At 46.8% G+C, this 24880-nt stretch overlaps 1 protein-coding gene across 1 annotated transcript in view; it reads right to left on the bottom strand.

Moving 5' to 3' along the window:
• LOC135225224 (uncharacterized) overlaps positions 1-22470 on the bottom strand; it is a 255163-nt gene extending 232693 nt beyond the window's left edge. The window contains exon 1 of the mRNA XM_064264547.1: positions 22340-22470. The gene's annotated coding sequence lies outside the window, so the exon portion shown is untranslated. The remainder of the gene's footprint in view (positions 1-22339) is intronic.
• Positions 22471-24880: the final 2410 nt, after the last annotated feature.

Genomic DNA, 24880 nt, shown 5'->3' with positions numbered 1-24880 from the left:
GGCTCGGTTCGAGGGCATTCACGCCCCCGCACAAAGGACATGAGGATCTATCTCGGGGAAAGAGCGAAAGACCCCACAATTACGGCCCTCCACACCAGGGCAAACTCCGCGGCTGATGGGGGAGGCGCGGGGATAGCTCCATTGCACAAGAATCCATAACCAATATAATAAAAAGTAATAAAGAAAGTCAAGTACTTACAATACACTTTCACTACACTGACAAACCAAGTTGAGAAACAACACACAACCAAAGCATACGATGATGAAGCGGGCAGAGAGCGATGACGAACACGTCCTCCACCAACGTAGCCGAAAGCAAAAGTGGTTCTTCACCTCCCAGTCGCGCGACACACGCACTGTCGGACAAGCAGTTAACTACCGAACTCCCTTGTTCAAAGCTTACGACCGTTCCAGCTGCCGCTAGTTACCTTCCTATTGTTAAAGGACCGAAAGGTTTGTATTACGTATCGGAACAAATATGTTTTCAAGGCAGTTTTGAAATCCAATATGGTGGCTATCGTCAGGCTGGCCAGTCTAACCACGGACAATCCACCATCTTTCCCAGCCTTCCCAGCACTCATTTGAACAATGTTAGCATATATATGTAACGTTTATTGATCTTACTCAAGATTGTAGTTGCAATCAGCACAATAAAAATTTTGTTGCCTATATTAGTGAAAAGTATGAAACTTGTTATTCCCACGGTCATAGTTTGAACTAATTCATTTTTACCTTGTAATCGGTGGTTTTATCCTTACTGCCATCACAACTGGAACTCCACAGTGCTTACTTGATTGTAATTATACACATTATTGGTCTAAATACACTCCAAATTGCACTTGAACCACTTTGCGCTCACTTCACAAACACAGTTACGAGCAGCAGACGACGACACTGTTTAAGAGGTGCAAAGCTTTATTCCCTTAATTCTTTACTTTACTCATTATTTAGTTTAACTTTACTTTATTACTTCAAAATGTTTATTTAATTCATGTCTATTATCCCTTTTGTGCAATCAAATTACCCCAAAAAATTACAGATACTTCTAAAGTAGATATATACAATCCAATGTTTCTAACCTTGTCGTACATCTGGCTGCCAAAAACCATAGAGGAACAGACTACGGATAATAATGTTTTTTTTTTTCTAGCACTTTTCATTGATTTAAGTCTATATTAGTATTTTTATTTTCTTTAATAACTGTATGCCAGAAATAAATGTAACCTTTAATGTTTGCATGCTAAGAATGGCAAAATCATCGTTGCCACATTAGTGGAACTTCACACATACGCCGATGCATTATTATAAACTGTTTCCATGAATTCTAGTTGTCATAGTAATGCAATAATGATAAAATTACTTTAATATTTATGTATATAGTGGGGCCTCGCTTAGTAGCGGATCAGCAATCACGGGTTTTTCCTCGGACCACTTCTCAATCTATATCACTGGTATGAATCGCAGCATCGAGGGCTTGTCCGTTGTAGGCTAAGCCTCGTCCGGTTCCGATAACCAGCAAATGCATGAACAGATTCACATTATGATATTAACTGACAATAAAGGTAATAAAACCATTCTCTCCTTATATATTATTGGCATATCTTCATAATATTATAGCCTATTCATGGAATAATTCCACATCATTGACATCAACTTGTAGTTGAACGGCCAGCAGAAATGTAAACATTGAGTTACACTTAACAGCACCTTTGTCATTCTTAACCTTTTAGAAATGTTAATAGTAGTAGTGTAATTACAGTAGTAATAACATTTAGGAAAACATTAATTATCAATTCGAACTTCATTATTGTTTTGGTATAACACAATCAACTTCTCTGAACACTGCAGTCATACAAACGATAATTGTCATATATTATCGTGCTGTTTTTTACGATCGGCGACAAAGCGTAAACGTAATCAAACCATTTTTACCTTATATATTATTGTCATATATTCACAATAAAACGCATACCTTATATATTATTGGCATATCTTCATAATAAAAAGCCTCTTCAAGGAATAATTCCTTGGGGAATGCATTTTTCAAAAGACAAAAATACACTTTACATGTTTACAGCATGCAATGATTACTTTACTTTGATGTGATTACATTAATATTACGGTATGGTACTCTAAGCAGTAAAGTAACTATTTTTCTATCATAAATGTATATTCATTCACGAAAAAAATACGTATGACAACCGTGACGTCACCAAACCTAGTCTCGTTGGTACATACTATTTTTACACAATGTGAGTGGTTACACCGTTCTACAAACTACCGATGTATTTTTACGTAAGTATCCTCTAAATTCTGTCATAAATAACTTTACTTACTTTTTTTGTGGAGCCAAAATACTACGTATATCCCCGGAAAATTAACGAAATCTCGAATTTTATCATAGAGCAAGATTCATGACTAAATGCATTTTTAGGATACAATCATTTACAAATTTTCAAATACCATGAATGTAAATAGCAAAATCTCTCTCTCTCTCTCTCTCTCTCTCTCTCTCTCTCTCTCTCTCTCTCTCTCTCTCTCTCTCTCTCTCTCTCATCACTTACAGAAAAAAACAATAATACTGATCTATTATTCTGTGATTTACGAAACTGCTTCAATACAACTTTTATAGTTGACTCAGTGATTTTCACATTATAACAGTATACAAAAGAATATCTTATTACTATCCATGTTTCATTTCTTATCACCATAAAAATATTTAAAATACAAATTTCATTTTGTTATTCTCCAGCTAAGCAGTAACAGTATTCTCGTCCTAAGCTGCTCTCTCAAGCTATTTAACAGTTACTCTCATCCCAAGCTGCTCGTTCTCTCTCTCTCTCTCTCTCTCTCTCTCTCTCTCTCTCTCTCTCTCTCTCTCTCTCTCTCTCTCTCTCTCTCAATGAAATATGAATTACTGCATCATATCATAAACTATTATGTACAGAGTTAAAAATACGGTAAATGTCCAGGAGAAGGCCGCACCCATTTTGCAAGTATTAACGACGAAAAACGGCAAAAAACGACCAGATTGGTGTTGCACATCACATAGAAACATGAGGAAATGAATAAAAAAAGAAACTAAGAGTTACTCTTACACACAAAATCTAAGCATAAACCTACTACTTCAATTATGGGGGATCCCAGTGGGAAGCGGGGTTTTTGGGTGGGGGGAGGAGGAGAAAAGTGATTTTTGGGGCACTACCAAACCTAATACAACCACCTAACCTTACCTAGGGCACTGTACCCCTACCTAGGCCTAGCGGGGGGGCGGAGACCCCCCTTAAGGCCACTACCTAACACATCCATCAAACCAAATCCAAAATGATGGTATTGCTGTATACATCGTTATACTACCACCATTATAATATACTCTATAAATTAACCCTTAAACGCCGAAGGGGTATATTAAAAATTGTCTTCCGTGTGCCGAGGCGGTCTCGGAGTGAGCGCGGAAGTGGAAAAAATATTTTTTTCAAAAAATCACAGCGCACTTAGTTTTCAAGATTAAGAGTTCATTTTTGGCTCCTTTTTTTGTCATTGGCTGAAGTTTAGTATGCAACCATCAGAAATGAAATCAATTATCATTATCATATATAAATAATGTGATATATGATAGCGTGAAAACAAAATTTCATATATAATTGTATTCAAATCGCGCTATGCGCAAAACGGTTAAAGGTAAAGAGTTAATTTTTTTAGTTGTAATGTACACTAAATTGCAATCATTTTGGTATATAACAGATTGTAAAACGATAAAAGCAACACAGAGAAAATATTATCACAAAAATGACAATTTGTCGAAAATTGCATTTTTCCTAACTATACAAACCTGAGGTCCCTTTAACAATAGGAAGGTAACTAGCGGCAGCTGGGACGGTCGTAAGCTTCGAACAGGGGAGAACGGTAGTTAACTGCTTGTTCGATCGTGCGCGCGCCGCGCGCCGAGAGGTGAAGAATCACTTTTGCTTTAGGCCCATGCAAAAAGTTGCAGAGTGAGGGTGGCATGAGGTGGGACTATATGTAAAGGACCTCAGTTTGTATAGTTAGAAAAATGCAATTTTCGACAAATTGTCCATTTGTTCCGATACGTAATACAAACCCTCGGTCCTTTAACAATAGGAAGACTCTTCTTGGTGGGAGGAATCTGAGTCCTTTTTGGTTGACAGACTGGTGTTCATCCAACCCTGGAGTGCCTCCCTGGTCGTAAGAGCAAGGGAGGGATCCAAACCTCTGTCCGATAGATCGGGGTGTGCACAGCAGGATCAATGGTCAGACCCTCTGGGGCCATGTACTAAGAGAGAGGCAAGCGTATCTCTTCGTACCAGCAAGCAAGAACTTGTTCCTGTTTGCAAGAGACAATCATAAAATGACAATTTGTCGAAAATTGCATTTTTCCTAACTATACAAACCTGAGGTCCTTTAACAATAGGAAGGTAACTAGCGGCAGCTGGGACGGTCGTAAGCTTCGAACAAGGGGAGAACGGTAGTTAACTGCTTGTCCGATCGTGCGCGCGCCCGCGCGCCCGAGAGGTGAAGAATCACTTTTGCTTTAGGCCCATGCAAAAAGTTGCAGAGTGAGGGGTTGGCATGAGGTGGGGACTATATGTAAAGGACCTCAGTTTGTATAGTTAGGAAAAATGCAATTTTCGACAAATTGTCATTTGTTCCGATACGTAATATAACCCTCGGTCCTTTAACAATAGGAAGACTCACTTCTTGGTGGGAGGAATCTGAGTCTTTTTGGTGAACAGACTGGTGTTCGTCCAACCCTGGAGTGCCTCCCTGGTCGTAAGAGCAAGGGAGGGATCCAAACCTCTGTCCGATTGATCGGGGTGTGCACCACAGGATCAATGGTCAGACCTCTGGGCCAAGTACTAAGAGAGACTCTGCAAGCGTATCTCTTCGTACCAGCAAGCAAGAACTTGTTCCTGTTTGCAAGAGACAATCATAAAATGATGGGTTGTCTCAAATTGGCATCCACTTCCTCCCCCTTGTTGGAGGAAGTGGTGGATATTTACTCCTATCCCTACTGAAAGGGATAGGATGGTGCTCTATTGAGTAGCTCACCTGAATCTCGTCCTTACCAGCAGGGTGACGACCGTGTCCCTCTACCCAGAGGTAGAGGGAAGAAAAGATGGGAAGAGGAGCCAGTCACACTCTCATTCCTCATCCATTCTTACGGTCACACCAGGACTCGATGCTGTTCAGCCTGCGAGGGTCTGGGTTAACTACACAACGTGTTGAGCAACCACCACGGTTCCCAAGGAAAAAGATCCAAGGAACTGTGGGCAATATCCTGAAGGTAGAAGGAGGTGCATGCGGTCCGGTTGGACCAGGCGCCTCCTTCATTACCTGCGCCACGGAGAAGTTCTTGCGGAACGCGAGAGAATGATGAAGAGGCGTCCACACTCATCTGGGTGTCGAGTTTCTTCAGACAGCTCCGTCGCGCCTTCACAGGACAAAGCAGCATAGCCTTCGTATCGGAGGCGGTGAAGTCCATTAGGGAGGGTATTGTGAAGGACTCGAACCAATCGTCAGTTACCGAAGGGTTCTGAGTCTTCGCTACGAAGATCGGTACGAAATCGAGCGTCACAAATCCCCATCCCTTTGTGCTTGACTTCTCAAGAGAAGTCATGCAGTTACCTAAGACGAAAAGAAGGGAATAGTCGTATGACCTATCCCTCTTCTCGACTTTGGTTATGTACAGTACTCATACTGACAAGCTATTAAGACGAAGTAATGATTGCTCTGGAACAACCGAACTAAGTCCACAGCATAGTTCGTAACTGACTCGGGCGCTCTGACAGCTGCCGACTGACTGGTTCGGAATCAGTAGAGGCAAGTTGTCCAAGCATCCGGGTAAGTCACGTGACCTTCGCCCTTAAAAGAGTTATGCTGAGAGACCAAACAAATAAAATATTTGTTAGTCACCGATGCCGGACGGCGCGGCGATGATTCTCTTAATGCATAAGCTCAAAAGGCGAAAGTCAATTGCCTTCAAAAGACCGAGGTCCCTGATGGCAAGAAAATCTCATAGACGTTGAATCTCAGCTTAAGGAGAAACAACACTATGTGACGTTGAAGACGAAGGTAGGCAATGAATGCAACCTACGTCTTCCAGCTGAATCGAGAGAAGGAATCTCAAGATTCTAAACCTGTGCTTACAAATGACTGAAAACGCTAACCGCCATTTCATTGCTGTCCGTTGTGCAATGAAAGCGGGGCGTTCTTCAGTAATGAAACACAGGGGAGAGCCGCTTGAAGAACTGCTTCTCATGGGCTGAACGTTTGGAAGTAGAGCTGGCAGGTGTGGGAGTAGGCGATGTCTTTCAATACATCTGCTAATCCGGGGTGAACAATGAACAATTGCACACCTCCGAATACAGGATATTTTGAGGACAAACTCAGATTCCGCAAAAATCATTCGCATTATCGAGATACGATGCAGCAAAGAGACTATTACAGAATTCTGTTACCGTGCGGTAAACAGAAAGATGAGAGTCGAATAGATATCTCTGTTTAAAATTCTCGCAATACCGAAGACGATGAATACTAGCGTCACAGCAGTAGATGGTCATTCATGTATGCGAGAATCCCCGTTAATCAGAGACTTAAGTCCGTTGATTGTTGGGCAGAGATACGGTTGGTATTCAATCAAAGCAGGTGAGAAAGACATAACCAACCGTCCATCTCAAAGCGCCAGCTGGTACTGAAAGCCTCGGGCAATTCAATACGCAGTAGCTGTCGCTGACTCGTCATCTGAGTTTGCCAAGTAATCCTTTCCACGAAGGAATGCGTTCGGCTAGAACTACCGAGCATAAAAAGATATGCTCGAGCAATTATATTTATGCGAAACGAATTTCGGTAAATATAAAAGCTTAAATGGTGTTGTTGTGACAACACCATAAGTATATAAAATTGAAACTGGAAACTCCTGGGAGGTTGCAGGCAACCCCGAGTTGCAGTTCAATTAGAATACTTTTCGTCTAAGTCGCAATCCGTAGAATAACCAGGATATGCGCCTACCCCTCGGACCATTCAACTGCTTAGCAGAATCATGTCGCGAGGTTAATAATACGTAGTATATTTGTAGGATTCTGAACAACGATCTCCATCCTAAATTCTTTCCTTCAAGAAAACAAAATAAGGATTGGAGATCGACCACCTTCGGTCTCTATCAAAGAGAGTGAAGAAGTCTTCCTCGAAGGAAAGCTTCAATGGTGAACAGAATACTAAGACGATAGTTCAAGCCAAACTGGATATTCCCGTCCGTTCTTCTCTATTCCAGGTTGGTCGCCTATTGTGAGATAGTCTTCTTTCAGCAGCAGTCTTCTTCCTAATGCTAGAAATTCAGGAATTCGAGCATAGGCGAGGTTCCCGATTATCGTGTAACATATCGGGGATTCTCGTCTCGCTCACTTTGGACCGTGGTCTCGCCTAAGTGTTTGGAGATCGTAAGAAACTCTAACACTCTGAATGCGCTAGAAATTCCGTAGAAATCTAAGCAGTCTGCGAAACCCCCACACCGAATTCGTCAAACGATATCGGCTGGTGGTCCTCTCGATTCCCGTAGAAATCGAGAATGGGGCAGGATCCCTCCTCAACGACCGGGGCTTACGTCAGGTAGGACCCGAAGGTCCCCCCGGTAGCGCAGTCCCCAGCGTGGAATCCTACAGAGAAATCTCTGTAGGATCCCTCCCCTTTCCCTCGTAGCCGTAAGGAGAGAGGGAATGGGGGAGGAATTGGATACTAGCTCGCCTTCCCAGTGGAACTAGCAGTTGGAGAAGAGTAGGAGCAGCCATCGCCTTGCGGCGATGGCCTCTCAGAGTCTGGGAAAACGTATCGGTCAGGAGAAAACGTTTTACCCGAGGAGGGTTACGAACTCTCACTGTAGGTAAGGGTCTGCCGCCACTGTGAACGTCGTCTGGGTGGGCTCATCGACACCTGACAGGAGAGAGCCGATACCGTCCTCCGACTCATTCCAGTCCTCGTCGAGGTCGAAACCTCTCAGGAGGACCGAAGGAGTATTTAAATACGGTGTCCGAAGACACGTAGAAACGCTGCTGTCGCAGTAGAGGAGGTGGAAGTAGCTTGATCGACCGGCCAAAACTGAGAGAGCCTTCTTGTCCGGAGACGAGAGACTCTGGTTCAAGACAGAATCGGCAAGCTCCGATCGCGGCAAACCCACCGTCGGTTTGGGTTCCCTCTCGGGCCCCAAAACGACTCGAGCAGAGACATGGGCTCTGCTGGTGGGAGCGGCGATCCTTCCCCCAGGTCGTTGTGCTGACGAATCAGTGCAATAACCTGGCAAAGCAAAGTTACTCTGAATCTCGGAAGTTACAGCGTCTTGAGGAGTAGGACCATCCAGTCCTCCAACAAGAGCAGCTCCCAAGACCCTCCTCCTTCAGAAGAAGGCCCAGCAAACAGATCCCTGACGGTTTGCCCTCCAATCACTTGCCCGCGTACGTCCTGGCGTGGTCCGCAGACCATACCTGGCACGTTGCGGTGGCGTCGGTGAACGGGATCCGTGAGCGGCGCATCTCTCACGATCACTCCTATATACCTCGCTCTTCCTGGCGTATGCCGAGGAAGTTGAAGGTATCGGAGAGACAGAATAGACGCTACCCACCTCCCCCCTCCCCCCCCCTGACGCTCGCCGTCTTAATCCAATCACTTGCGCGTACGTCCTGGTTGGTCCTAAGACCATACGTGGCCAGTCTGTCGGCGCGTGACGGGATCGTGAGCGGCGCACCTCTCACGATCACTCCTAGCTACCTCGCTCTTCCCGGTGTAGCCCGAGGAAGTTGAAGGTAGTGGAGAGACAGACCTGACGCTCCCCCCCCCGCTCGCTGGCAGGACCAGCGTACGTGGGGGGCTGCAGCCGATCACCAACCCGCGGTGGGGATCGATCTGCAGGCCTGGCCGTGCCGCTCACCTGTGGCGACTGGAGCACGTCGACCCCGGTCCTGTGCGTCAGACGAGCTGCTGCTGGTCATCGTATCCCGCCCGGCCCTGTGGGAGCGGCGGTCAGGTGACCCTGCAGAGCTCACTTTCGCGTGAGACCGTGGTAGCGTCCTCGCGGCACGTCAAACCGCTGGTACCAGCCGAGGCTGGTACCGTCGGTCGAGGGGACCTGGGGGACCTCTTCCCAGCCTCAACCCGTGGCCGGTCAGAGACCGTCACGTCCACCCGAGGTACCGGCTGGTCGCTGCGAGAGCGGCCGCTGGCCTGGCGAGAGTCACCTGAGCGGCTCTCGACAGTCTTCTGCTCCGTGCCTCGGTCATGACGCTGAGCGAACTCAGGCGTCTTAACTTTGGCTGCACGGTCACCCGAAGGAGACCGTACACTCGGAACTTCTCGCGGACGAGAAACCGAGCCGGTACCTGGCTTAGCAGCAGAGCTGCCAAGACCAGGCGAGGGTGTACCAGCGGTAGCCAGCATACCCTTGGTCCCCGTCTTCTTCTTCTTCTCAGAAGGGGAGACGGGACGGGGGGGTCCCGAAGGAACAGGAGGACCAGCAGAAGAACCCCCCCGTCACACCGGAGTGTGACGAGCCCTTCGAAGTTCCCGAAGGAGTCTTCTTAGGGGGAAAACCCAGTTACCATCTGGTCGCTGCGAGAGCGGCCGCGTGGCCTGGCGAGAGTCACCTGAGCGGTTTCTCGCCAGCCTTCTGCTCCGTGCCGTGGTCTTGGCGCCGAGCGAACTCTGGCGCCGAAACTTTGGCTGCACGGTCTCCCGAGGGAGAGCGTACACTCGGGATCTCCCGCGAACGAGAGACCGAGCCGGAACCTGGCGTAGCGGCATCGCCGCTAGCACCAGGCGAGGAAGTACCAGAGCTAACCGATACTCTCTGGTCCCCGTCTATCTCTTCCTTACGGAAGGGGAGACGGGCGGGCGCTCCGAAGGAGCAGGAGGACCAGCAGAAGACCCCCCGTCCCACCTCGGTGGGACGGGCCCTTGGAAGTTACGAAGGAGACTTCTTAGGGGGGAGAGGCAGCCTTCTTCTTCTTCGGCTTATGGGCCTTAGAAGTCGAAGGGGAAGAGGCAGCAGCAGACGAAGACGAAGATGACACCTTCCTCTTCTTCGTCAGCTCACGCAGGACAGTCGTCAGGTCTCCATCCAGGCCGGAGTCGGGACTATTGCCGAAGCAACACGGCCCGACTGCACCTGTCCGGAAGGACCTGGGACTGGGAAGACACACCATGGGCAGGACCAGCATGGACAGGCGCAGGAAACCAGGAGCGACAGGAACAGCAACCAGCTCAGGAGCGGCAGGAACAGCGGCAGCGGTAAACACAGAAGGGACAGCCAAGCCAGTAGCGGGAACCACATCAGCGACAGGTACGGCAAGGCCCAGCCATCGCCTCGTAGAATCATCGGCAGCCAGCGGGAACCTGGTACTGGCGGCTGGTCCAGGGGCGAGCTGCTGGAACAGCGGAAGTCTGGGGCAGGCAACACGAAGAAAACACAGGCGGCGGCGGCATACCCTCCTCGGTACGGCGGCGACCGGCCCTAGAAGCGGCAGACGGCGTCACGACACAGCATGGGGAGTGTAGACCAGCGGGGGGAAGCAGCATAAGCGGCCGTGAAGGTTGTAGTGGAGACCACTCCAAGGTCACCGCCCCAGACCTCGCTAGGACACTGCAGCAGATCGTGGATGCTAGGCACGCCCTGCAGCCGCAGTGGTCCATACCTGTCCAAGGTCGTCTCCCACGGATGTAGCACCTGCGGTAGCACAGACAGATTAGTAAGAGGGGTTCCCTCACGCACGGGGGGGGAGACATGCCCCACCCCGAACGGAAGGAAGACCCCAAATACAAAATACAACGAAGAAGCTGAGCGGGGGGGGCAGGAAGGAAGACGAAGAATCGGATACCAAGGGAGTCGCGGGAGAGCTTTCCGACGACTTCCTGGCAGACCTTCGCTTCCCCTACCCGCCCACAGCAGTGAAAAGTAATATGAAAATGAAACAGAATACTGCCCTTGCGATTCACTTCATAGAACTTAAAGGGAAAAGATCAAATCCTGGGTAAGAACGGAAACGACTTGATCCAAAATAATATGATGCTATCATAAAATATATATGAAAATGAAACAGAATACTGCACTTGCGATTTCACTTTCACAGAAAATAATCGTAAGGATCAATTCCCGGGTAAGAGCGGAAATTGATCCAAATAAATTATGCAAATAAATAAATGAAAATGAAAAGAATACTGCATTGCGAATCCACTTTGCATTGCATTTTATCATACAAAATAAAAGGTTCGTGCCGAGCGCAATCACGCTCTCGGTAACGAACGCACAGGGCAAAAATATAATGAAAAAGTACTTACATTTTTCAATTACACACTTTCGCCCAAATACATGACTCGGCGCGAGCGTCGGCACCGAGACATAATTCAAGGGTTCAATTCATGAAAAGAGAGGAAATCGCCGCATCTACGGCGATAGCTCCATGTTGGTTCATAATTAAGTAATGAAAATGAAAACAGAGTACTTACAGTTTCATTTTCAAGTCAAACAAACCATTAGTAGAAAACACAATATAAACAAAGCATACGACGATGAAGCGGGCAGAGAGCGATGACGAACACGTCCTTCACACCCGCGGCCGAAAGCAAAAGTGATTCTTCACCTCTCGGGCGCGCGGGCGGCGCGCACGATCGGACAAGCAGTTAACTACCGTACTCCCTTGTTCGAAGCTTACGACCGTCCCAGCTGCCGCTAGTTACCTTCCTATTGTTAAAGGACCGAGGGTTTGTATTACGTATCGGAACAAATGATGGGTTTGTCTCAAATTGGCATCCACTTCCTTCCCCTTGTTGGAGGAAGTGGTGGATATTTACTCCTATCCCTACTGAAAGGGATAGGATGGTGCTCTATTGAGTAGCTCACCTGCATCTCGTCCTTACCCAGCATGGTGACGACCGTGTCCCTCTACCCAGAGGTAGAGGGAAGAAAAAGATGGGAAGAGGAGCCGTCACACTTCTCATTCCTCATCCATTCTTACGGTCACACCAGGACTCGATGCTGTTCAGCCTGCGAGGGTCTGGGTTAACTACACAACGTGTTGAGCAACCACCACGGTTCCCAAGGAAAAAGATCCAAGGAACTGTGGGCAATATCCCGAAGGTAGAAGGAGGTGCATGCGGTCCGGTTGGACCAGGCGCCTGCCTTCATTACCTGCGCCACGGAGAAGTTCTTGCGGAACGCGAGAGAATGATGAAGAGGCGTCCACACTCATTTCCTGGGTGTCGAGTTCTTCAGACAGCTCCGTCGCGCCTTCACAGGACAAAGCAGCATAGCCTTCGTATCGGAGGCGGTGAAGTCCATTAGGGAGGGTATTGTGAAGGACTCGAACCAATCGTCAGTTACCGAAGGGTTCTGAGTCTTCGCTACGAAGATCGGTACGAAATCGAGCGTCACAAATCCCCATCCCTTTGTGCTTGACTTCTCAAGAGAAGTCATGCAGTTACCTAAGACGAAAAGAAGGGAATAGTCGTATGACCTATCCCTCTTCTCGACTTTGGTTATGTACAGCACTCATACTGACAAGCTATTAAGACGAAGTAATGATTGCTCTGGAACAACCGAACTAAGTCCACAGCATAGTTCGTAACTGACTCGGGCGCTCTGACAGCTGCCGACTGACTGGTTCGGAATCAGTAGAGGCAAGTTGTCCCAAGCATCCGGGTAAGTCACGTGACCTTCGCCCTTTAAAGAGTTATGCTGAGAGACCAAACAAATAAAATATTTGTTAGTCACCCGATGCCGGACGGCGCGGCGATGATTCTCTTAATGCATAAGCTCAAAAGGCGAAAGTCAATTGCCTTCAAAAGACCGAGGTCCCTGATGGCAAGAAAATCTCATAGACGTTGAATCTCAGCTTAAAGAGAAACAACACTATGTGACGTTGAAGACGAAGGTAGGCAATGAATGCAACCTACGTCTTCCAGCTGAATCGAGAGAAGGAATCTCAAGATTCTAAACCTGTGCTTACAAATGACTGAAAACGCTAACCGCCATTTCATTGCTGTCCGGTGTGCAGTGAAAGCGGGCGTTCTTCAGTAATGAAACACAGGGGAGAGCCGCCTGAAGAACTGCTTCTCATGGGCTGAACGTTTGGGAGTAGAGCTGGCAGGTGTGGGAGTAGGCGATGTCTTTCAATACATCTGCTAATCCGGGGTGAACAATGAACAATTGCACACCTCCGAATACAAGATATTTTGAGGACAAACTCAGATTCCGCAAAAATCATTCGCATTATCGAGATACGATGCAGCAAGAGACTATTACAGAATTCTGTTACCGTGCGGTAAACAGAAAGATGAGAGTCGAATAGATATCTCTGTTTAAAATTCTCGCAATACCGAAGACGATGAATACTAGCGTCACAGCAGTAGATGGTCATTCATGTATGCGAGAATCCCCGTTAATCAGAGACTTAAGTCCGTGATTGTTGGGCAGAGATACGGTTGGTATTCAATCAAAGCAGGTGAGAAAGACATAACCAACCGTCCATTTCAAAGCGCCAGCTGGTACTGAAATGCCTCGGGCAATTCAATACGCAGTAGCTGTCGCTGACTCGTCATCCTGAGTTGCCAAGTAATCCTTTCCACGAAGGAATGCGTTCGGCTAGAACCACCGAGCATAAAAAGATATGCTCGAGCAATTATATTTATGCGAAAACGAATTTCGGTAAATATAAAAGCTTAAATGGTGTTGTTGTGACAACACCATAAGTATATAAAATTGAAACTGGAAACTCCTGGGAGGTTGCAGGCAACCCGAGTTGCAGTTCAATTAGAATACTTTTCGTCTAAGTCGCAATCCGTAGAATAACAGGATATGCGCCTACCCCTCGGACCATTCAACTGCTTAGCAGAATCATGTCGCGAGGTTAATATACGTAGTATATTTGTAGGATTCTGAACAACGATCTCCATCCTAAATTCTTTCCTTCAAGAAAACAAAATAAGGATTGGAGATCGACCACCTTCGGTCTCTATCAAAGAGAGTGAAGAAGTCTTCCTCGAAGGAAAGCTTCAATGGTGAACAGAATACTAAGACGATAGTTCAAGCCAAACTGGATATTCCCGTCCGTTCTTCTCTATTCCAGGTTGGTCGCCTATTGTGAGATAGTCTTCTTTCAGCAGCAGTCTTCTTCCTAATGCTAGAAATTCCAGGAATTCGAGCATAGGCGAGGTTCCCGATTATCGTGTAACATATCGGGGATTCTCGTCTCGCTCACTTTGGACCGTGGTCTCGCCTAAGTGTTTGGAGATCGTAAGAAACTCTAACACTCTGAATGCGCATAGAAATTCCGTTAGAAATGTTCTGAAGCAGTCTGCGAAACCCCACCGAATTCGTCAAACGATATCGGCTGGTGGTCCTCTCGATTCCCGTAGAAATCGAGAATGGGGCAGGATCCCTCCTCAACGACCGGGGCTTACGTCAGGTAGGGAACCAGAAAGGCCCACCCCCTGGTAGCGCAGTCCCCAACGTGGAATCCTACAGAGAAATCTCTGTAGGATCCCTCCCCTTTCCCTCGTAGCCGTAAGGAGAGAGGGAATGGGGGAGGAATTGGATACTCGCTCGCCTTCCCAGTGGAACTAGCAGTTGGAGAAGAGTAGGAGCAAGGAGCAGCCATCGCCTTGCGGCGATGGCCTCTCAGAGTCTGGGAAAACGTATCGTCAGGAGAAAACGTTTTCCCGAGGAGGGTTACGAACTCTCACTGTAGGTAAGGGTCTGCCGCCACTGTGAACGTCGTCTGGGTGGGGCTCATCGACACCTGACAGGAGAGAGCCGATACCGTCCTCCGACTCATTCCAGTCCTCGTCGAGGTCGAAACCTCTCAGGAGGACCGAAGGAGTATTTAAATACGGTGTCCGAAGACACGTAGAAACGCCGCTGTTGCAGTAGAGGAGGTGGAAGTAGCTTGATCGACCGGTCAGAACTGAGAGAGCCTTCTTGTCCGGAGACGAGAGAGACTGGTTCAAGACAGAATCGGCAAGCTCCGATCGCGGCAGACCCACCGTCGGTTTGGGTTCCCTCTCGGGCCCCAAAACGACTCGAGCAGAGACATGGGCTCTGCTGGTGGGAGCGGCGATCCTTCCCCCAGGTCGTTGTGCTGACGAATCAGTGCAATAACCTGGGCAAAGTTACTCTGAATCTCGGAAGTTACAGCGTCTTGAGGAGTAGGACCATCCAGTCCCTCCAACAAGAGCAGCTCCCAAGACCCTCCTCCTTCAGAAGAAGGACCAGCAACAGATCCCTGACGGTTGCCTCCAATCACTTGCGCGTACGTCCTGGCTGGTCCTAAGACCATACCTGGCACGTGCGGCGTCGTGACGGGATCGTGAGCGGCGCATCTCTCACGATCACTCCTATATACCTCGCTCTTCCTGGCGTATGCCGAGGAAGTTGAAGGTATCGGAGAGACAGAACTGACGCTACCCCCTCCCCCCCCTGACGGTCGCCTCCAATCACTTGCGCGTACGTCCTGGTTGGTCCTAAGACCATACGTGGCACGTGACGGGATCGTGAGCGGCGCACCTCTCACAATCACTCCTAGCTACCTCGCTCTTCCCGGTGTAGCCCGAGGAAGTTGAAGGTAGTGGAGAGACAGACCTGACGCTCCCCCCCCGCTCGCTGGCAGGACCAGCGTACGTGGGGGGCTGCAGCCGATCACCAACCCGCGGTGGGGATCGATCTGCAGGCCTGGCCATGCCGCTCACCTGTGGCAAGCGGCTCGACTGAGCACGTCAACCCCAGTCCCGTGCGTCAGACGAGCTGCTGCTGGTCATCGTATCCGCCCGGTCCCTGTGGGAGCGGCGGTCAGGTGACCTGCAGAGCTCACTTTCGCGGTGAGACCGGTGAGCGTCCTCGCGGCACGTCAAACCGCTGGTACCAGCCGAGGCTGGTACCGTCGGTCGAGGGGACCTGGGGGACCTCTTCCCAGCCTCAACCCGTGGCCGGTCAGAGACCGTCACGTCCACCCGAGGTACCGGCTGGTCGCTGCGAGAGCGGCCGCTGGCCTGGCGAGAGTCACCTGAGCGGCTCTCGACAGTCTTCTGCTCCGTGCCTCGGTCATGACGCTGAGCGAACTCAGGCGTCTTAACTTTGGCTGCACGGTCACCCGAAGGAGACCGTACACTCGGAACTTCTCGCGGACGAGAAACCGAGCCGGTACCTGGCTTAGCAGCAGAGCTGCCAAGACCAGGCGAGGGTGTACCAGCGGTAGCCAGCACCCTCTTGGTCCCCGTCTTCTTCTTCTTCTCAGAAGGGGAGACGGGCCCCGTTCCCGAAGGAACAGGAGGACCAGCAGAAGAACCCCCCCGTCACACCGGAGTGTGACGAGCCCTTCGAAGTTCCCGAAGGAGTCTTCTTAGGGGGAAAACCCCGGTTGACCGGTTACCCGCTGGTCGCTGCAGAGAGCGGCCGCTGGCCTGGCGAGAGTCACCTGAGCGGTTCTCGCCAAGCCTTCTGCTCCGTGCCGTGGTCTTGGCGCCGAGCGAACTCTGGCGCCGAAACTTTGGCTGCACGGTCTCCCGAGGGAGAGCGTACACTCGGGATCTCCCGCGAACGAGAGACCGAGCCGGAACCTGGCGTAGCGGCATCGCCGCTAGCACCAGGCGAGGAAGTACCAGAGCTAACCGATACTCCTCTGGTCCCCGTCTATCTCTTCCTTACGGAAGGGGGAGACGGGCCCCGCTCCCGAAGGAGCAGGAGGACCAGCAGAAGGACCCCCCGTCCCACCTCGGTGGGACGGGCCCTTAGAAGTTCCCGAAGGAGACTTCTTAGGGGGGAGAGGCAGCCTTCTTCTTCTTCGGCTTATGGGCCTTAGAAGTCAAGAAGGGGAGGCAGCAGCAGACGAAGACGAAGATGACACCTTCCTCTTCTTCGTCAGCTCACGCAGGACAGTCGTCAGGTCCTCCATCCAGGCCGGAGTCGGGCCTATTGCCGAAGCAACACGGCCCGACTGCACCTGTCCGGAAGGACCTGGGACTGGGGAAGACACACCATGGGCAGGACCAGCATGGACAGGCGCAGGAACCAGGAGCGACAGGAACAGCAACCAGCTCAGGAGCGGCAGGAACAGCGGCAGCGGTAAACACAGAAGGGACAGCCAAGCCCGTAGCGGGAACCACATCAGCGACAGGTACGGCAGGCCCAGCCATCGCCTCGTAGAATCACCGGCAGCCAGCGGGAAGCTGGTACTGGCGGCCGGTCCAGGGGCAGCGAGCTGCTGGACAGCGGAAGTCTGGGGCAGGCAACACGAAGAAAAACACAGGCGGCGGCGGCATACCCCTCCTCGGTACGGCGGCGACCGGCCCTAGAAGCGGCAGATGGCGTCACCGACACAGCATGGGGAGTGTAGACCAGTGGGGGGAAGCAGCATAAGCGGCCGTGAAGGTTGTAGTGGAGACCGCTCCAAGGTCACCGCCCCAGACCTCGCTAGACGCTGCAGCAGATCGTGGATGCTAGGCACGCCCTGCAGCCGCAGTGGCCCATACCTGTCCAAGGTCGTCTCCCACGGATGTAGCACCTGCGGTAGCACAGACAGATTAGTAAGAGGGGTTCCCTCACGCACGGGGGGGAGACATGCCCCACCCCGAACGCAAGGAAGACCCCAAATACAAAATACGAGGAAGCTGAGCGGGGGGGCAGGAAAGAAGACGAAGAATCGGATACCAAGGGAGTCGCGGGAGAGCTTTCCGACGACTTCCTGGCAGACCTTCGCTTCCCCTACCCCAGCACAGCAGTGAAAAATAATATGAAAATGAAACAGAATACTGCACTTGCGATTCACTTCATAGAACTTAAAGGGGAAAGATCAATTCCCGGGTAAGAGCGGAAACTTGATTCCATAATAATATGATGCTATCATAATTATAAATGAAAATGAACAATACTGCACTTGCGATTTCACTGTCACAGCAATAAATCGTAAGGATTAATTCCCGGGTAAGAGCGGAAATTGATCCAAAATTAAATTTGATGCAATTAATAAATGAAAATGAAAAGAAAACTGCATTGCAAATCCACTTTCATTGCATTCTATTCATACAAAATAAGAGGCTCGTGCCGAGCGCAATCAAGCTCTCGGCAACGAACGCACAGGGCAAAAATATAATGAAAAAGAGTACTTACATCTTTCAATTACACACTTTCGCCCAAAATACATGACTCGGCGCGAGTGCGCCCGCCCTCGGCACCGAGACATAATTAAATTCAATTTCATGAAAAGAGCAGAAATCGCCGCCTCTACGGCGATAGCTCCATGTTGATTCATAATTAAGTAATGAAAATGAAAACCGTGTACTTACAGTTTCATTTTCAAGATCAAACAAACCATTAGTAGAAAACACAATATAAACAAAGCATACGACGATGAAACGGGCAGAGAGCGATGACAAACACGTCCTTCACACCCGCGGCCGAAAGCAAGTGATTCTTCACCTCTCGGGCGCGCGCACGATCGGACAAGCAGTTAACTACCGTTCTCCCCTTGTTCGAAGCTTACGACCGTCCCAGCTGCCGCTAGTTACCTTCCTATTGTTAAAGGACCGAGGGTTTGTATTACGTATCGGAACAAATAAGAGTTTTAGCTTACAATTGCGTTTTTGATCAATTACGTAGAGTCAAAGTTGACCGAAGGTTGAAATTTTGGCACTTATCGTTATTTATATGAAAATATCTCAAAACTGATAAAAGCTACAATCATGAGTATTTTTTAGTTGTATTTTCCATAAAAATGCGCACATTTTTATATATAATACTCCATCTAACGGCAAATTTAAAATGGTACAAAAATTATGTCAGTGACAAAATAATTTTCGAGATGTGTCACCAATACTTTTTAGTGCGGCAAGAAAGAAATTCGTGCTTGCACGCCTGCGTAACGATTGTAAACAAAACAACACCTTGATCCGTGAACTCCCAGCATCCCCCAAGGCGCGTGATTCAAGAGTTTTCGGCTGGTAGGCCTGTAGATATTTTTCTGTGAATTTTTAAAAAAACTTTTGTATGTAGTCGTAAAATACGTCCAGTCGGCACCGGAGAGACAAAAAATGTCGACGTAAAATACGTCCACTCGGCGTTTAAGGGTTAATGAAGCTTACCTTAAACTGTTGGTTGATAAAGATGTGCTGCTGCTTTGAGGAAAATGTGAAGCCATTGCAAGGTTCCTTGACATGCAACTTAAAGTAGGAAGTGGCAAGGTACCCGACAAATCCACTAGTTTTTCAATATTCCCCGAATAAGCTAAAACAAATTCACTGTAACTTAGGAAACAGTCAGGACAAGAAGCTGGAATTTCAACTTCTTGTGCAATATGAGATGAAGTGCTTGCTACGGCCACCATGTCTAAGAACAAACTGAAAAGCCTGGGTAAGATAATGTATTGTATTGTTGCGCTGAGAAAATTTTCAAACACCCGCGCCATTGGCCAAAGTTGATGAGGTGTAAGAAAATGAAACTGTGATTGGCCAAACGTGTAAGACATCATAGTGGACTGGTTTGTCTGCGGATTATAGTAGTTACAGGGCTCATTTGAGCTAAAAACAAGACACAGTCAACAATAACAACAGACTTAGAAAGATTCTGGGAGGACACAAGAGTAGCTTGAGTTTGATCGTCGATATTTCGACTGTTATTGAATTTCACTAAATTATCTCTCTCGTATACCACTACTTACATACATTCCTACACATTCTAGTAAAAATACATTGAATATCACTGATATCTTCACGCGGCCCTCTCCTAGACTTTAACCAAAAATAATAATAATTCAATTAATAAATTAGTTTCTTTTAGCAATTAAATTGTTTTCCAAAATAATTCTTTCGGTAATAAACGTCAATCAGCTGATTCGAAACATAAACAAAAGACAAAACTAGATTTTTATTGCTGTATTTTGGTTTATACATTAATATTATAGTTGGGTGCTGTAAACATTACAGTAAATCATGTTTTTTTTTATCATAAACATGTTCATTCACGAAATAGATATGCTATGTACTTTTAGTTTGGTGCAGCAGCCAAATCATGAAAATAGAAAGGAATTGTTAGGTAATTATACTTTTGTTTGCTGATCTGATGAAGGGGAAATTAAAGGTAGGAAAGAATAACTTTGAAACTGTCTTGAATTTAGTTTAAATTGATAGTTGAAGACATATTTGGTGCTTGAACTAAAGTAGGCAGTTATAAACATTGAAATAGTGGTCTTGGGTGGGTTAATTATTAAAGTAGGCAGTTTAAAGCAATTTTTAGGGGGGGTACCAGGATAACACGGGTATCTACTTATCACGGGGGGTTCTGGGCCCTATCCCCCGCGATTAACGAGGCCCTACTGTATATACTTCCAATACATAGCCTAATTTCACCAATTTCCACGTCTTGTGTAAGTCTTATACCCAGTTTGGAGGGTGAACACATACTGAATAGCAACAGAGAGAGAGAGAGAGAAAGGAAGGCGATGGAAGGAAGAAGGAAAGGGTTGGCGGTGGAGGGGGGGGAGAGGGTAGGTGGAGCTTTTAATGCGTGTTCGTATCCATTTCTGCATAATGGGGTTTTTGTCTCTTGGTACAATGACAAGTGTCGTTATTCTTTACGATTAATGATTCACGATACCCTAATAAATTACAGCACTGGGTGTAATGCACTATAGCAAAATCTCATTCTGATATGAGTGTTCATTACAGAAATAGACATTGCCCAAAAACGTGTTTGCACTGTCTCTGAAACCCATAGTAGGTATGCTGCTTTGTTGTCAATCAAGTTTTTTGTAATCAAGTATTTTTTACAAGCTAGCTATTGAATAAATTTGTATATAGCTGATAACAATCTGCATGAATAACTGGTAAACTGTTCTGCAAGAGAGTTGAGTATAGCAATTATTTACAATAGGTACGAAAGTCAAGATGTCGTGACGTCATAATACAGGACTTAAAAGAAGTTCTAATTCCGAATAATAATTACTTAAATTTGAGTCAGAATCAAGTTACTTTTTCAATAACGAATATTTTCAAATTAATCATCATAAATATGTAAAATATTGATGTTTTACTATTTATTTAAAAAATTATCTAAGTGCACGCTTCGTCGTCGTCTTCTACCAAAACAGTTGTTTACTTAAAAACATCCTGGTAAAGGACCGTGTTCCAATTGTTGTGATGAAAGTGCCCCAGCGTCTGTGGGTACAAGTGGTGTGCCGATTTATCACAGGAAATGGTTAGTTTGTTGACACAAGCGACTCCGTAAACATCGAGGTGGCGTCAATCTTCTGAAAAAATGAAGTGTAAGTAAAAATTTTGAAAGCGTTTGGTGAGATTTCCACTGCTGTGGACACCCTTTTCACTACCCTCTGTTTAATGCTTTAAATTTGGCCTTAATTTCTAACTTTGGAGAAAATACTTAATTCGAAAGGAGAGTAGAGGTCTTTAGCTCCGTTTCTCACCAAGAAGAAGTCGCGACTGATGCCCATCTCGGGTGTCAGGACGCGTTATAAGTATTTTTTCGGAGGGTGTGATGCTATGATCGCCGTTGAGTTGATGCAGGCCATGCGGTGTTTTACCCTATTTATTCGGACGACTGTAATTAACCCCCCAGGGACCAGTACTAAACACGGCTAAATACATTGGACGCCCCAATCCCAAGTGGATGTCGTATCCGCGGTTACGTTCCTTGCAGCCCGTGTGGACTGCTTCTGTAGAAATACCTAAGGCTGATCCACCCAATGACGATGGATCAGTGCGGTGTTTTCCCTTATGTAAAGTACTTTTTCTGGTAGGTGGGTTAACGAAAGGGCAAAACTGCGAGTGAACATGTTGCTGTCCAGTCGTTTACCCTAGCCTACAATACCCAAGGTAAAATGCCATGTTACCAAATCATCAGGCCTAAATTAAGAAACCCTTAGCAAGGGTGCACTTCCAGACAACCAAGTCAGGCTGAAATTTGGGCGAAATTGGTCCAACCTCAAACTAGGGCTGGCCTATCAGGGGTTCCCGCGAAGCCACGGGCCTCTAAGCACTGACACTGATTGCATGCACAATACGTAGTGTAAGTCATCACCTTAAAACTGCACAGAATCTCAATCAACAAAATCACCAGTAAATTTATGACAAGATTGACACACATCAATAATAGGTCATATTTACTTCCGGCAACAAAACCGAAAATAATTTGACAAATGACGAGAGCGGGTTACCTAGGAGTAAGCCCAGGCGCTCCCTGTCTTTTCATATTAATTTCTAAAGCGCGCTACCAAATGTTTCCTACTGGTAGCCTTTGCCTTGTATCTAGAGTATTCAAAAAATGTAAACAACTTACGTTGACGGTTTATTACCAACCACAACGGAAAAAAATTAATGAAGTATCATCAATAGCGTCAGTGTGGAACGGTAGTACAAACAACCACAACAAATGTCCTCCCACAATGCATTACGATAAAGTACGCCTTGATTTATTCTCAGTCTAAAGTGGCTCTGCTTGCTTTTTATTTTATGTTGCTCTTATTAACCAACAATATTACATAAATCCTAAACATTTCATTTCGAAGAAAGTTGGGCGTAAGTAGCAACTGGCTGAATATAGATGATAAATTCATAGAATAGCAAGAAAATTATCTTATTGTAAGAAAGTTAGTACCAAAACAAACCCAAATATCTTTTTCATGTTTACTGCGACATCGACTGTATCTTATCGTTTTCTTTATTCGAATTATATGATAATAATAGAATATTTTTTTTAATAAAAGTAGAAACGACGATAATGTGCTACAAATCAGTGTGAAGAAAAAATATTTAATTCTTTGTAATGATTTCTGTAATAGAAAAACAAACGAAGCATTTCAAATGGACAAAGGTTACACCTCGGCAAAACATTGAGCAGACAAAAAGTCTTTTTAACATATGGCTACTTACTGAAAGGCTGTCCAGTTGAACGCCTACCATTTTGGTGTTAGCGTCCTTCGGCATTCGTTGAGTGCGCGAGTAAAATCGTGAGCAGTTAAGGTATTGGTCTTTTTTTATCACTTTTCACAATTACATGATTTTTTAGTTCATTATCTAAATAGATATTCAAGCATTTCGTTATATAATTATTTAATAAATTTTTAATCATACATTATGTTTGTTTATACCTTTACTTCAAAATTATTGTGTACATTAGATACTCCATAATATTAACACTATAATGAATGGTTCCAAACTTCCAGCTGATAAAATATGTATTTAACTGTTAACAGAACGTCACAAATTTGTAACGACGACCTTCAGTCAAATATTTCCGTTTCGTATGACTGGCTGTCAACAAATTAATTTTCTTGCGTTTGAACGAGATTGTTGTAAGTGTATGAGTACGTGCGTGAATAATTCAAGTACATACAGTTCCACAGTAAAGATGGACGTCATGACAGGTAGTGTACATACTTCTACAATAATAAATCATTACTATGTACTCCACTTCCAACGCCAGCACTGGATTTAGAGCTTCAGTAAATATAAAAGTTGAGTTATTTTACGTTCACCACGTCCCGTAATAACTGAGCGGGTTCCCACCTTTGACAAATTGTTTTTAGTTCCAATAAGGTACGACAAAAATTTAATGTTATCACGGGTAACTTCGATGGAAGCATGGTTATTTTGAATAGAGGCATCTGATTCCTGGTAATATGAAGATTAGTGTTGTAAAAAATCTCAGTGCACTGTTTTTCTAAAGTTCTGCCTGGCTCACATACGTAAAAAATTCCATGTATATCAATTGGCTGCGAGAACAGATGTGTAAGGACAACGCTTTTTCCCTATTTTCATTGTAACCAATCATCAAGTCGCGTTGTTCTTACTTCCGTCTAATAGAGCGTTCCGCGGCCTTTCCGCCTATATATAACACATGCAATTCCATTATTTGCACGCCTAATTATATCTAAATGTATGTCTGTAAGAAAACACAAATTTACTGTCTCAGAGTCATTTCTGTTTGCGGTGCGAGACTGCACTACATATCCGTCCGCACCTGTCTATGTCAACCCAGTTTGTCTGTAAATAATATTTACGGGCTGCTCTGTGAGCAAGAGCCCGTGCTGGCACAAGGCCAGCTTAATCTCAAACAACAACAACTGTAAATAAATTCTACAGGCTGCTCCGTGAGCAAGAGCCCGTGCTGGCATAAAGCCAGCTTAATCAACAACAACAAGTAAATAAATCATCAGTACCCAGCTACCTGTCTTAATCTCTGGTCCTCACAACTGGTGACCTCCCGGAGTTGGTGACACAGCGATTTAGGCCCAGCCTTTAACGGACTAATTACGGCCGCTCACCTTCAGAGAACCTTTAACGGACTCAATACGACGCCACAGTTTAGGTCTCTGAAAACTCCACTGCGAGGACGACACCAACGCCATTAACGGACTAATCACGGCACTGCTTCCCAGCGTGTTTTGGTGTTTATTTTGAGGACGGGTAGCTGGGTGCTGGTCAGCCAACACAAAACTCAGGCGGCGGTTCAGAAACATCCACCCGACGTCGCAGCCCCCTTTGCCTTACCCGGGGGATGCCAGATATCTTCTCGACCCGCCGAACCTGCGGGGCGGGCCTCCTCGGTGCTTCCCCCGGCGCCATTGCCACACCTGCGAGTCCCCAGACGAAATCCCCTGCCTGCCAGCGCCGCTGCTACACCCAGGGATGTGCACTACCCACCCGACGTCGCTGCCTGTGGGCCTCCCCTGCCTGCCAACGCTGCTGCTATACACAGGGACGTGTTTTTACCCACCCGATGTCGCTGCCTGTGGGCCTCCCCTGCCTGCCAACGCCGTTGCTACACCGAGGGACCTGCTTTACCCACCCGACGTCGCTGCCGCACACGTGGGCCTGC

This window comes from Macrobrachium nipponense, chromosome 13 (assembly GCF_015104395.2).
Source record: "Macrobrachium nipponense isolate FS-2020 chromosome 13, ASM1510439v2, whole genome shotgun sequence".
NCBI classification, from domain to species: Eukaryota; Metazoa; Arthropoda; class Malacostraca; order Decapoda; family Palaemonidae; genus Macrobrachium; species Macrobrachium nipponense.
The sequence above is the reverse complement of the archived record's forward strand: the minus strand, read 5'-3'. Positions and strand labels throughout refer to the sequence as shown.